The sequence below is a fragment of the Ranitomeya variabilis genome, chromosome 2, assembly GCF_051348905.1.
Source record: "Ranitomeya variabilis isolate aRanVar5 chromosome 2, aRanVar5.hap1, whole genome shotgun sequence".
Classification (NCBI taxonomy): Eukaryota; Metazoa; Chordata; class Amphibia; order Anura; family Dendrobatidae; genus Ranitomeya; species Ranitomeya variabilis.
Window position 1 is genome coordinate 784,044,757 of NC_135233.1, and position 15,986 is coordinate 784,060,742.

Consider the following 15,986-nt stretch of genomic DNA (forward strand, 5'->3'; position numbering starts at 1 on the left):
TGGCACCAACAACCATGCCACGTTCAAAGGCACTCAAATCACCTTTCTTCCCCATACTGATGCTCGGTTTGAACTGCAGGAGATTGTCTTGACCATGTCTACATGCCTAAATGCACTGAGTTGCCGCCATGTGATTGGCTGATTAGAAATTAAGTGTTAACAAGAAGTTGGACAGGTGTACCTAATAAAGTGGCCGGTGAGTGTATATACATACTGTATATATGTTTTAACGAACATTTGAGCACATAAATCCATTAGATGTCGGTTTTGCAAGCCTGCGAGAAAATATCGCAGTACGGATGCCATCCGGATTGCATACGGAGGATGCCATGCGCAAAATACGCTGCCACACCCTGCCTACTGATGACATACAGATCACTATTTTGGGAACATTTCTGCGTATTACGGCCGTAATAAATGGACCGTATTTACATACGCTGAGTGTGATGCCGGCCTAAGGGTCACTTCCGTCTGTCTGTCCTTCTGTCTGTCTTTCTTTCTGTCATGGATATTCATTTGTCGCGGCCTCTGTCTGTCATGGAATCCAAGTCGCTGATTGGTCGTGGCGAAACGCCCACGACCATTGCCACGACCAATCAGCGACGCGCACAGTCCGGAAGAAAATGGCCGCTCCTTACTCCTCGCACTCACTGCCCGGCACCCGCATATGCTGTCCGGTCACCGCTCACACAGGGTTAATGCCTAATGCCTAATGGTTAATTCCAAAGACATACTGATAGGGAATTTAGATTGTGAGCCTCAATGGGGACAGCGATGATAATGTGTGCAACCTGTAAAGCGCTGCGTAATATGTTAGCGCTATATAAAAATAAAGATTATTATTATTAAGATTATTACTAATGCCGGCGGTAACGGACCGCGTTATGCTGCGGATAACGCACTCCGTAACCGCTGCTATTAACCCTGTGTGTCCCCAATTTTTTACTATTGATGCCGCATAGGCTGCATAAAAAAAATGTAATGTTAAAAATAATAAAAAAACAAAAAACCTGCTATACTCACCCTCCGTAGTTCGCCGAGCCGCTGGCTCCGGCCGCCATCTTCTGTTCCCGGCGATGTATTGCGAAATTACCCAGAAGACTTAGCGGTCTCGCGAGACCGCTAAGTCTTCTGGGTAATTTCACAATGCATCCTAGGAAAGGAAGATGGCGGCCGGCGCCAGCGGCTTGGCGGAGCTTTGGTGGATCCCAAGCGTCGGTAACCGCTTCCTGGATCCAGGCGCCAACGGAAGGTGAGTATATAACTATTTTTTATTTTAATTCTTTTTTTTTTAACAGGGATATCATGCCCACATTGCTATATACGTGGGCTGCGCAATATACAACGTGGCCTGCGCAATATACTACATGGGCTGGGCAATATACTACGTGGACTGCGCAGTATAATACATGGGCTGCGCAATATACTATATGGGCTGCGCAATATACAACGTAGGCTGGGCAATATACTGCGTGGGCTGTGCAATATACTACGTGGACTGCGCAATATACTACATGGGCTGGGCAATATACAACGTGGGCTGCGCAATATACAACGTGGGCTGCGCAATATACAACGTGAGCTGCGCAATATACTACGTGGGCTGCGCAATATACAACGTAGGCTGCGCCATATACTATGTGGGCTGTGCAATATACAACGTGGCTGGGCAATATACAACGTGGCCTGCACAATATACAACGTGGGCTGCGCCATATACTACGTGAGCTGCACAATATACAACATGGCCTGCGCAATATACTACATGGGCTGCGCAATATACTACGTGGGCTGCAAAATATACAACGTGGGCTGCGAAATATACAACGTGGGCTGTGCAATATACTACATGGGCTGTGCAATATACTACGTGGCCTGCGCAATATACAACGTGGGCTGTGCAATATACTACGTGGGCTGCGCAATGTACTACGTGGGCTGCACAATGTAGTATGTGGGCTGCACAATGTAGTACATGGGCTGCGCAATGTAGTACGTGGGCTGTACAATGTACAATGTGGGCTGCGCAATGTACAACGTGGGCTGCGTAATGTACTATGTGGGCTGCGCAATGTACTACGTGGGCTGCGCAATGTACTACATGGGCTGCGCAATGTATTACGTGGGCTGCGCAATGTACTGCGTTGGCTGCATAATGTACTGCGTTGGCTGTGCAATGTACTGCGTGGGCTGTGCAATGTACTGCGTGGGCTGTGCAATGTACTGCGTGGGCTGCGCAATATGCTACGTGGGCTGTGCAATATACTACGTGGGCTGTGCAATATACTACGTGGGCTGTGCAATATACTACGTGGCTGTGCAATGTACTGCGTTGGCTGCGCAATGTACTGCGTGGGCTGCGCAATATACTACGTGGGCTGTGCAATATACTACGTGGGCTGTGCTATACACTACGCATACATACTCTAGAATACCCGATGCATTAGAATCGGGCCAACATCTAGTTGCTCTAATAAACAGCCAACATTATGATGAAATGGTCAGGATCAGGCTTTTGTTCAAACTGGTTTTTTTCTTCAGGAGTTTTTGAAACTGAAACGCTCCAAATCCTTCTGAAAAATTATTGGAAAAATTCATTTCTATGGCAAATTCACTTTTCTGTTCATATGAAAGGTTTTTGGAGCTTTTTTTCCTGGAGAGGTTTTAAAAAAAGAAAAACTACTCCAAAAACTCACCAAAATGGAGAGTTTACTGAAGTAATTTCTGCTTGAAAAACTCATGGTTTTTGAACTCCTGTGTGCGCATACCCTTAAATGTCTCCATGCTGCAGTGGATAAATCTAGGTGAGTGTAACACAGGTATTTAGATGCAGTGACACAGAAGCACAGAGCAGGGGTTAACAGTTACTTATTTTATCAATACAGGAGAACCTTCTCACAGAGAGCAACGGAAATAAATAAAGGATGAGAAGTAAACAAGGAAAGACTTGTTCAGAATGGCAGTCTATATATTAATTCCACTTAGCGTGACTCCACTGTCCGTTTCTTCTTCAGTTAGATGGTTGGTCGGCTACTGGCTGAGGCTGGTTCTTCCGGCTTCCCCGCCTAACAGGTTTTCCTCACTTCTGTGGGCGGTCGTCATCGGTATTAGGCTACTTTCACACTAGCGTCGGGCACTGCACGTCGCAATGCGTCATTGTGGAGAAAAAACGCATCCTGCAAAGTTGCCTGCAGGATGCGTTTTTTCTCCATAGACTTTTATTAGCGACGCATTGCGACGCAGTGCCACACGTCGCAACAGTCGTGCGACGGTTGCGTCGTGTTTTGGCGCACCGCCGGCACGAAAAAACGTTACATGTAACGTTTTTTTGTGCGTCGAGTCCGTCATTTTCGACCGCGCATGCACAGCCAAAACTCCGCCCCCTCCCTGGACCTTACAATGGGGCAGCGGAAGCATCGTAAGACTGCTTCCGCTGCCCACGTCGGGCATTTTTTCCACAGTACATTGGCCCCGTACCGACGCTAGTGTGAAAGCAGCCTAACCCGCTGAGCCCCTAATCTGTTATGCTGCAGCTCAGCAAAGTGATGATATTCACTGCAATCCTCCACTCGGCTTGCGTTCCTCTCCACTCCCCCGAAACCTGGGATCCCTCACTGTTCCCGGCCATGATCGCTACTATGCGGCCTATCTTTCCCTGCAGCCCAGCACCGGTCCGCTCTGACTCCTCTCTCTGGCGAGAAGTCCCGTTTTTTTCCCACCTAAACCCTTTTATACCTCCGTGGCTCGCCACGCCCCTTCTACCCAGGATAAGGGTTTGCTCCATCTCCAATCTTCTTCCCCCTGCAACAGTAGGTTCGGCCCCAGCAGTTCTGGACCCAGTGTTCTGTCAGCACCCACATCCCGGTCTTCTCCTTTACATGAGCTTCAACATTATAAGACTACGTTCCCATAATGAGCTTTTGGTGAGTTTTTGATGTTGCAGTTTTTCTGCAGCTATAATGTAAATTAGGTTACTTGCGTTTTTTAATTGTGTTTTTTTTACATGTGTTTTATCTTGTTTATGATGCTGCATATTTTGTCTCATGCCGGTATGTCATGTTTTAAATAAAGCTGCTTTGTTTTTGATACTTCCTTGTCTTTGGCTTTGACAAAACTTTATTGATACAGACATGTATGGATCACATGAGTTTTTGATGCTTTTGTTGTAGCCAAGTCAGAAACAAAATACACCAAGTGTGCGCACAGTCAACTGTCTAATCAGAGAGCAAGTGAGTAAGTCATTCAGGGGGGTTAATTTTGTCTTGCAAACTGTGATTTTTAGATATTTTCTAAATAAAAGGTTTATTGTTATTTAAAACAGAAAATTGCAGAAAAAAATAATAATTATTCACAATTTTTTTCGAGCACAATGCTACCTCTGAAAGGCTGTAAGTTATAAACGGCAACCATAGAAAGATTAGATTTTCTAATTACAGTCTGTTAATTATCTGGTAAAATGAAAGTATATCAAATGGAAAAGTCACCACATTACCATCAGACTTATAACCCAGGAAGTTGACTGCTTGCCATAGCTCCCAGAAGAAGCTTTAAATGTACCACCGAACAGTGACAAACAGTGATTAATTACTGGCTTGAAAACCAATTTGCTTTAAATAGTGCTAACACTTCGAATTTCTTTTCTTTCACATTTGCTCTTTCGGATGGCAGTCCTTATCTACTAGTATAGCAAATATTTTTCCCATGCATTTGACTGTTGATGTGCTACATTCCAGTATATTTTATCTTTGTCCTCCGAAAAATAAATTGGGAGTGTCACATATTTCTAATGAACAGTTTCTCCAAGGTTCTTTTGAAACTACATAATAAAATTTGAAGACAGCTGTGAGTAAATGAGTTTGATTCAAGACTGACCTTAAGAAAGAAATTGTGGACTCCAATCAGGTACACAAGAAACCGGCCAGCTATCCACGTCTTTATTATGCAGGTGACCACGTTTTACAAACAGAAAATCATTCATATCTGCTTTATCAAATGCCCTATACCAGCATATACTGTAATTGGCAAACATGAACCTATTATAGTATGATTAAAGAGTTTATCCTTCTATTAGTGAAACCTAAAATGTGTTACAAAGCATTAGTGCCGAGGTAATGATCAAGTTGATCATCTTAAACACATATGGGGCCGATTCATTAAAATATTTATGCCATAATTCTGGTAGAAAACACTTTAATAAATTGCAATTTTTTTTGTTGGTATAAGTTGCGTACAAATATTGTGGCTTTTGGAGATTTCACGCCAGTCCTGGCCAGCTTTGCCAACATTGGCCTGGATAGGATATGACAACATCTGACCCTCAATTTCATGAAAAGTTCTGCCACTTACTGTAACTTACTCCATAAATGTATTCCAATGCCTGACTGGAGTTGATTTCTGGCAGAGATGCATGCCAGTTAAGAGGCGTGCTTATTTATTAAGTGGTGTGTGCTTCTTAATGAATTTGTCGCATTGTTCTCCAGTGAACTCGTTAATTAAGACTGGTTTATGCAATGCTAGTCTTAAAGAATCAACCCCAGATACTTGATGCTATTGAGTACTGGTAAGCTAGCTTGCTATCCAACCCTACTAGTACGAAGCACAATACCCTTTACTACAAACTACCAAGCTGTCTACTGACAAATAGCGAGGTGAACAGCAAGAGTTAGGGACCATCTTAATTGGGTATACCTTGTCATGAGGAGATGATTTTTACTCTCTTTTAATCAACATGGTATCAACTAAGGTCCCTGTATTATTTACATTTATTGCTACTTCTTTGTTTAATTCCTGTAGGATATTTGCTCAATTTTGTTTTTATTCTAGGCTATGTCTGTTGAATGGCCACAGAGTGAATGTGCACCTACATATTGCTCTTATACCAACATGTGTTCCAGCTCATTTCTTTGGTTTTGCTGTTTGTTTGTTTTTTGTACTTTGTGGCTCCCCCTTGTTGAGCAGTGCATCTCATTTATATAGCTTTCCACAAGCAGGTATAAAACAATCAGTTCTATGTCCTACTCTGTCCCCATCTATTTTGATGCTATTTTGATCAAAATAATTTCAACTAAGTACCTTATGTTATTTATATGTATTATTACTATTTATTTACTTACTGAAGGGTATTTGCTCATTTTGTTTTTTATCCTAGGATCTGTCTCACAAAAGGCCCTATAACAAAACCAAAATGAACCAGACAAATTGCTGACAGCCTCATCTTAATATTTGTTTGCACACATTTTGCAATAAATCCCATATTTTTCAGACTCTAAGACTATAAATACATTTTGTTGGAAAGTGGGGGGTGTCTTATAGTCTGGATGTACCTTATAGTGTGGCTGTGGATGGGGGGTAGGAGTGGCCGCAGCGGCCAGTGGGTCACAGGAGCCTCGAGGCGGCTGGTGCAGCTAACACTGTGGCAGCTGTTAAAGAAAATGAATATTCACTGCTCACCATGCCCATGATACCGCCCACCTCTCTGCACTGAAGCCGGCGCTGAGAGATGCGAGTAACTATGGGAATGGAGAGCAGTGAATATTCATTCTGTTTAACAGCGGGCACACGTGTTAGCCGCAGCCGCTGGCTGCTGCAGCTGCTAGGCGATCACATGTGCCCCTTATTCAAGAGAATGAATATTCACTGCTCTCCATGCCCAAGTTAGTAGAGAGCAGTGAATATTCATTCTCTATAATAGTGGGCACAAGTGATCGCCTAGCCGCTGCAGGAAGCTGGCGGCTGTGGCTAACATTGTGCCTGCTATTAAATAGAATGAATATTCACTGCTCTCCACTCCCCATTGGCATGGGAAGCAGTGAAAATTCATTTTCTTGAATAAAGAGAATGTGTAGTGACCATTCTCAGGTTGTTGTAGCTCAACTCATATTGACGTAAATTGGATTCTTTTCACATTCTTGCAAAAGGGTGATGATCGACTCTTTACTTCATCTGGATCAACATGTTAGGTTGTGGGTTGAATTCAATGGACTTTCAAGCTTAACCCCTTCTGGATATGCACAGTACATGTAGGGTGCTGCGGAAGCTAATTTCCTACAAACCGCCGTACTTATACAGGTGTTTCTCACAAAATTAGAATATCATCAAAAAGTTAATTTATTTCAGTTTTCAATGCAAAAAGTGAAACTTGTATATAATATAGAGTCATTACAAACAGAGTGATCTATTTCAAGTGTTTATTTCTGTTAATCTTGATGACTATGGCTTAAGGCCCCGTCTCACATAGCGATTTACCAACGATCACGACCAGCGATACGACCTGGCCGTGATCGTTGGTAAGTCGTTGTGTGGTCGCTGGGGAGCTGTCACACAGACAGCTCTCTCCAGCGACCAACGATCAGGGGAACCTCTTCGGCATCGTTGAAACTGTCTTCAACGATCCCGAAGTACCCCTGCAGCACCCGGGTAACCAGGGTAAACATCGGGTTACTAAGCGCAGGGCCGCGCTTAGTAACCCGATGTTTACCCTGGTTACCAAAAAAACCAAACAGTACATACTCGCCTTTCGGTGTCCGTCAGGTCCCTTGCCGTCTGCTTCCCGCTCTCACTGAGTGCCGCCGTACAGTGAGAGCAGAGCGCAGCAGTTACGTCACTGCTGTGCTGCGCTCTCACTGTACGGCGGCACTCAGAGCAGGAAGCAGACGGCAAGGGACCTGACGGACACCGAAAGGCGAGTATGTACTGTTTGTTTTTTTTGGTAACCAGGGTAAACATCGGGTTACTAAGCGCGGCCCTGCGCTTAGTAACCCGATGTTTACCCTGGTTACCAGTGAAGACATCGCTGGATCGGTGTCACACACACCGATTCAGCGATGTCAGCGGGACCTCAACGAGCAAAAAAAGGTCCAGGCCATTCCGACACGACCAGCGATCTCGCAGCAGGGGCCTGATCGCTGGTACGTGTCACACATAGCGAGATCGCTACCGAGGTCGCTGTTGCGTCACAAAACTAGTGACTCAGCAGTGATCTCGCTAGCGATCTCGCTATGTGAGACGGGGCCTTTACAGCCAATGAAAACCTAAATGTCATTATCTCACTAAATTAGAATAATTAACAAAAAACACCTGCAAAGGCTTCCTAAGCATTTAAAGAGATCTCTTAGTCTGTTTCAGCAGGCTCCACAATCAAGACTGATGACTTGACAGATGTCCAGAAGGCAGTCAGTGATACACTCCACAAGGAGGGTAAGCCACAGAAGGTCATTGCTAAAGAAGCTGGCTATTCATAGAGTGCTGTATCCAAGCATATTAATGGAAAATTGAGGGGAAGGAAAAGGTGTGGTAGAAAAAGGTGCACAAGCAACCGGGATAACTGCAGCCTTGAAAGGATTGTTAAGAAAATGTCACTCAAAAATTGGGGGGAGATTCACAAGGAGTGGACTGCTGCTGGAGTCATTGCTTCAAGAGCCACCACACACAGACATATCCAGGACATGGACTACAAATGTTGCATTCCTTGTGTCAAGCCACTCATGACCAATAAACGCCAGATGCGTCTTACCTGGGCCAACGAGAAAAATAAATATACTGTTGTTCAGTGTTCCAAGGTTTTGTTTTCAGATGAAGGCAAATTTTGCATTTCATTTAGAAATCAAGGTCCCTGAGACTGGAGGAAGAGTGGAGAGGCACACAATCCAAGCTGCTTTAGGTCAGTGATGGTTTGGGGAGCCATGTCATCTGATGGTGTAGGTCCACTGCGTTTTATCAAGACCAAAGTCAGCGCAGGCATTTACCAGGAAATTTTAGAGCATGTCATGCTTCCACCTGCCGACAAGATTTTTGGAGATGGAAATTTCATTCTCCAGCAGGACTTGCTACCTGTCCACACTGCCAAAAGTACCAATACCTCATTTATAAACAACAGTATCACTGTGCATGATTGGCCAGAGAACTCGCCTGACATTAACCCCATGGAGAATCTATGGGGTATTGTCAAGAGGAAGATGAGAGGCACCAGACCCAACAATGCAGACGAGCTGAAAGCTGCTATTAAAGCAACCTGGGCTTCAATAACACCTCAGCAGTGCTACAGGCTGATCGCCTCCTTGCCATCCTGCACTGATGCAGTAATTGATACAAAAGGAGCCCCGACCAAGTATTGAGTGCATTTACTAAACATACATTTCAGTAGGCCAACATTTTAGATTTTAAAATCATTTTTCAAGCTGGTGTTATAAAGTATTCTAATTTACTGAGATAATGACTTTTGGGTTTTCATTGGCTGTAAGCCATAGTCATCAACATTAACAGAGAAATAAACACATGAAATAGATCACTCTGTTTGTAATGTGATTCCATATAATATATGAGTTTCACTTTTTGTATTGAAGAACTGAAATAAATTAACTTTTTGATGATATTCTAATTTTGTGAGAAGCACGTGTACTTCCTGACGATCACACTGAGCGCCTCCACGATCTAGTGTATGTGTCAGCTCTATATGAGAGTTGGCACCCTGCAGAAACTCCCACAATCAATACTAGCACTGACCACAAGTGTTTATCCCCTCTGATGCCACTGTCAATAGTGATAGTGACATCGATGAGCATCGCAGAGGGAGAGAGCTCCTTCTATGCTCCCATCAGCAAAACGTGATGTGCCGATGGTCTCATTATAACATAGGTTTGCTGCATCCTGAGAGTGCACTAGTTCTGAGACCTGGGCAGGTAAGCACTGCAGTCCCTTTGTGCTGTATTAATTCTTGAATTATTTGAGGATTTTTAGTCCTCTTTTTGTGGTCTTTCAATGCAAAAGCATTGCAGATTATTAGATGAGAGATCAGTCAGTGAAAAGTTGATGTCCCATGCTTGGAACAGGGTAAAAAAGTAAAAAAAAAAAAGTTTTAAAAAATTGTAAAAATATATTTATATATAAAAAAATCACAAATAAAAAACAAGTGAAGACCGTAAAAAAACAAACAAAACACGAGGCAAAATAAAGATGGTTTATTATTATATCGCCAAACAAAAAGTGGAATAAAACGAGATTAAAAAGACGAATGTAAATAGAAATGGTATCACTGAAAACATAATTTAGTCCTGCAAAAATCAAGCTGCCATACTGCTCCATCAGCATAAAAATAAAAAAGTTATAGCTCTCAGAACATGATGCAAAAATAATTATTTTTTCTATAAAATAGTTTTTATTGTGTGAAAGCATTAAAACATAAAAAATATATAAATGTGGTATTGCTGTAATTGTATTGACCTGAGGTATTAAGCTGCCTTATCAGTTTTACCATAAGTGGAATGGCATAAAATAAACAAATCCTCAATTGCTGTTTTTTGTTCTTTCTGCCTCACAAAAATTGGAATAGAAAGCGATTAAAAAATGTAATTTGCCCGAAAAGAGCAAAAATTAAAACGTCAATTCGTCCTGCAAAAAACAAGATATCACATGACACTGTCAGACGAAATATGGAAAAATTATAGCTATCAAAATATGGGGATGCAAAAACATGTTTTTGCAATAAAAAGCATCTTTTATTGTGTGACAGCAGCCAAACATAAAAAGATATAAATCTGGTATCGCTGTAATCGCACTGATACGAAGAATTAAGTTGTCTAATCACTTATACCGCATGAGGAACGCTGTAAAAAATACCAAAAACAATTCTTCACCAACTGTTGATTTTTTTCATTCTGCCTCCCAAAGATCGCAGTAAGGCTGGGCACACATTTATCCTGCGCTCTATGTTGAGCGCTTACACCAGGGTTTCCATGTAACTCACTGAAATATGTTATTCAGACGGAACCCTGAGTGAAAGGCACTGAGGACGACGCCTGTCCTATGATCTGGTGGTGTCTGTCTTTTTAGGCGTGCATAAAAGTGAGATCAACCACAGTTTTGTGCACCTTTAAAAAGAAGGACACCGTCTCAACAGAGGCCAGACAGAGTCCAGAGTAACTCTGCTGCCTCATTATAGTGAGTGGATCTCTCAAGGATTTGATCTGAATCACATCACTTGGAGATTTAGATGGAAACCCCAATGTAAGTGCTCAGCGTAGAGTGCCGAATAAATGTGATCCCAAACGTTATGTAAAATGTAAAATCATCTGTTAACGCAAATAAAGGGGGCTTCCACATTATTTGCAGCACAAAGGCTCTGGAAAAGTGAAATGGCTCCTTGACCCCCAAAAGAAATTCAGCAAATTCTGCGCTTCCACATACCTTCCTCCCTTCTGAGCTCCAGTGAGCCTAAACCACATTTAGCATCCACATGTTTGGAATTTATATAGCGATGATAGCCCGCCTAATTTACGGGTGCCTGTCTCCAGAAGCAAGAGCTGGGCATAATGTACTGGTCACTACAACATACTGGTGACTGCAACCCCATAATGGGCACTACAATACAATTGCAATTTGCAATTTTCACTCAGCAAAATCTGAACTCCAATATGATGTTACTTCCCTTCTGAGCTATGCACTGTGCCTCAAAAGCAGTTTTCGACCACATATGGGGTATCATGGTGCTCAGGAAAAACTGCGCAACAAATTGTATGGTGCATTTTCATCTGCTATCTTTGTGAAGATGAAAAAGATTTGGGGCTAAAACAACATATTTATGGGAAAAATATATTTTTTTCATTGTCACAGATCAACGTTGCAAAATTCTGTGAAGCACGTGGGTTCAAGGTGCTTTTCAGAGTCGTCACACATAAAGATAAATTCCTTGCAGCATCCAGTTTCCAAAATGACGTCATATATTGGATGTTTCAACTGATAAGGCACATAAGGGGCTCTCCAAACGTGACATGATACCCACAGACCATTCCTTTAAAGTCTGCTTTCCAAAACATCACTCCATCCTTTCTGAACCCTGTCATGCCACCAAACAGTAGCTTTCCCCCACGTATTGGGCATCTGCATACTCAGGAGAATTTGCACAACAAATTTTGGGGTCCATTTTTTTCTGTTACCCTTGTGAAAATTACAAATTTGGGCTAAAACACATTTTTGCGGGAAAAATGTGATTTTTTTTATTTTCATAGCTCTATGTTATAAACTTCTGTGAAGAACCTGGGTGTTCAAGGTACTCACCACACATCCAGATAAGTTCCTTGAGAATTTAGTTTCCAAAATGGATTCACTTGTGACAGATTTCCATTGTTTAGGCACATCAGGGGTTATCCAAATGCGATATGGCATCCTCTAATTATTCCCACAAATTTTTCATTCAAAAAGTCAAATGGTGCTGCATCCCTTCCGAGCCCTGCTGTGTGACCAAACAGTAGTTTTCTTCCACATATTGGGTATCAGTGTACTAAAGAGAAATTGCACAACAAATTGTATGGTGCAAGTTCTGCTGTTATCCCTGTGAAAAAAGTGATTTCTTTTTTTATTTTCATGGTTCTACATTATAAATTTATATGAAGCACCTGGGAACTCAAGGTACTCACCACCCATCTAGATAAGTTCCTTGAGGGGTCTAGTTTCCAAAATAGGGTTACTTGTGGAGGAGTTCTAATATTTAGACACGTCTGGGACTCTCCAAACGCGACATGGCATCTGCTAATAATTCCAACAAATTTTGCATTCAAAAAGTTACAGCTCCTTCCCTTTCGAGCCCTGCCGTGTGCCCAAACAGTAGTTTTCCCCCACATATGGGATATTAGCATGCTCATGAGAAATTGCACAATAAATTTTGTGAAAATAAAAAACTGTGGATATAAAGTAACATAAAAGTTAATTTTTCATTTTTTCCTCCCACATTGCTTCCATTGCTGTGAAGCACCTGAAGGGTTTTATTAAACTTCTTGAATGTGGTTTTGAGCACCTTGATGGGTAGAATGCTGTCACTTTTGAGTATTTTCTATAATAAAGACCCCTCAAAGTAATTTCAAATGTGAGGTGGTCCCTAAAAAAATGGATTTGTAAATTTTACTGTAAAAATTAGAAATCTCTGGTCCACTTTTAACCCTTCTAACTTCCTAACTAAAAAAAATTATGTTTCAAAAATTGTGCTGATGTGAAGTAGACATATGGGAAATGTTATTGACATAAGTCTCTGATATAAGGGCAGAAAATTAAAAGTTTGAAATCTGCAAAATGTGCAAAATTTTCACCAAATTTACGATTTTTTCACAAATAAATGAAAGTCATATTGAAATTTTTTACCACTAATATGAAGTACAATATGCAATGAAAAACAATCTCAGAATTAGTGAGATCTGTTGAAGCGTTCAAGAGTTTTTACACATAAAGTGATACTGGTCAGAATTGAAAAATTTGGCCTGGTCATGAAGGTGAAAACAGGCTTGGGGCTTAAAAGAGTTATCCAGCTTTGGGGTACAAGTCTGCAGTCACTTTCTGCCATTGCTGGGAGTGAGCAGCCATGTGACCACAATTATGCTATTTGCATACAGTATATCTGCCACATAATGACTAGATATGTTGCTCAATATACTCAATGCACGTCTTTACGGCATGTGACTGCATGTAAGCAAATCACATACTTGCTGTCACACTCATGCTCACTAAAAAGTGACTGCAGACTTGTACCCCAAAGCCAGACAACCCCTTTCAAAACTGTGAAACTTTTCCCTGTTTTGTCTGTTCATTTCCAGCAATGCATTTAGTGTGTAAACAGTGCTGAATCATGTTGTTAAGGCTGCAGCAGTTAACTAGTTAAATTCTTGTTGATGTTTTAAGGATACTACAGGAGTTCTGCACAAATGTGTTTCTTTAGACCAGAATTTCCCAACCGGTGGCTTAGGAACCATGATCCGTGGCTCGCTACTGTCTGCCAGCTTGATGCATTAGCAATTGGTCTAGTAAATAGCTATGAAGAGATCTCTAGATTGTGACTTTACTGAGTAGCTCAGCACAGAAGTAAATAAATATGGTAAGATGGAGATGAAATAATACTGCCAGTAAGAGAGGTGCTTGGAGCTGTATGCAATAGTGCGGTAGGTATGCTTGATGTAAAATATTGAATAGAGATAAAGTTGGCACTCTTGGATTAAAGTATCCTGCCCAGAAAAGGAAGAAGCACAAGGTCACCTTGTGCTTTTTTGTGGGGAAGGTTTGGCTTTTTATACCAGGTACAAGATGTCACTACTATGGGGGAAGTGAGAGAGCACTGAATGTGTCTCACGACCATCTGTCAGATCTGAATTTGGCTGTCATGGTAAGAAAGGTTTGGATCACTACTATTCTAAATCGTTGGCTATTGTAAACTTAGAAACTTAGGGTCATAGTTTCTTAATCTCCAAATGAGCTTGGAGGGCCCTGGATGTAGGGCAATTCTTTCTCATGATGCTGCCGAAGTATTTGATTATGTTGAGTGGAAATATTTGTGGGCAGTCATGGAGAGGATGGAGTTTGGTCCTAACTTTCTTGATTTTGTGAAATTATTATGTGACTTGCTGACAGGCAACAATTCAGATAAATTGGATTATTTCGGAGAGGGTTTCTTTGGGAAGGGGTGATAGGCAAGAGTGTCCTCTGTTGGTCCTCCTCTTAGCATTAGCTATCGAGCCGCTGGCATATAGGTTGAGGGTCTTGGATGAGATTACTGGGTTTAGGTGTGGTACTATAAAGGAGGGTGTGTCTCTATTACAGATGATATGGTTTTCTTCCTGGGAGATGTGGACTCATCTCTTATCCCGGCAAGGAAAATTATCATATAATTTGGCAAATAGGCCTCTTCATAGGGTTAGGGTAAGTCTATACTGTTGCCTGCATATCCCTTGTCACCATCTCTCCACAAAGAGACAACTCAAATATAATACCCTAAATGTAATCAGAAAATACTTTTCAGGCATGGTGGAAAGCTCAGAAGGGAAGGAGCGCAATACTGTATGCAAGATGTTGCTGTTATGGTTTGCGGATGCCGTAACCCACTGGAAGAGTCCCGGAGGTGACAGAACAGCAGACCCCCCCATAAGCTACCCCATGTTACAAAATTCAGTGCACCTCTCAATGAATTCATCTAAGGGTGCAATGATCATATTGACACCATGGGTGTGTCACAGAATTTTATACCATTGGACGGTGAACAAAAAATAATTACATTTTTACTACAAAATATTAGTTTTAACCCCAGATTTTACATTTTCACATGGGGAAATGGGGAAAAATGAAACCAAAATTTGTCATACAATGTAAAATTCTGACCAAGTACTGAACGTGTGAACGTGGCATAAGTGAAAAAACGGTACAGGTGTCATCAGTGTTTACCATCAGTGTGTCATCAGTGTGTCCGTGTTTACCATCAGTGTGTCATCAGTGTGTCCGTGTTTACCATCAGTGTGTCACCAGTGTGTCCGTGTTTACCATCAGTGTGTCATCAGTGTGTCCGTGTTTACCATCAGTGTGTCACCAGTGTGTCCGTGTTTACCATCAGTGTGTCATCAGTGTGTCCGTGTTTACCATCAGTGTGTCACCAGTGTGTCCGTGTTTACCATCAGTGTGTCATCAGTGTTTTTTCGGTATGGTTAGAAAAAGAAGTAAATTACAAAGCTTCTACTATACTTAGCAATGTTAAACAAGGACAGCACACGGACGGCACATGGATGTCATTCATGGGCTGTGCATGTTTTTCACAGACCCAAAGACTTGTATTGGCCCTTGTCATCTATGCTGCTAGAAAAAAACGGACATGCCTCCTTGTGTTTTGCACAAACACACTGTACGTGTAAAAACACAAGTAAGAGCATTGTTCAGTATGCCACACTGGAAATAGAAAAATTATTTTACCTTCTTCAATTAATTTATATATTTAGTACCACTAATTTGGCATATCTAAGGCAGCTTGACTTTACCCATCAAATGAAATTCTTGTGCTCAGAAGTAAAATATGTAATAAGTTATGACAGCACAGCAAAATGGTTTGCGTAAAATGAATTTATATATAATGGCAATCTGTGTGAACAGCTGTAGCATAATTACATTGTGCAATTTGTTCAGTTGTACATCTAATTAAATGGTGGCAAGGATATTGGGCTTAATAGTGATGCACACATCATATCCTG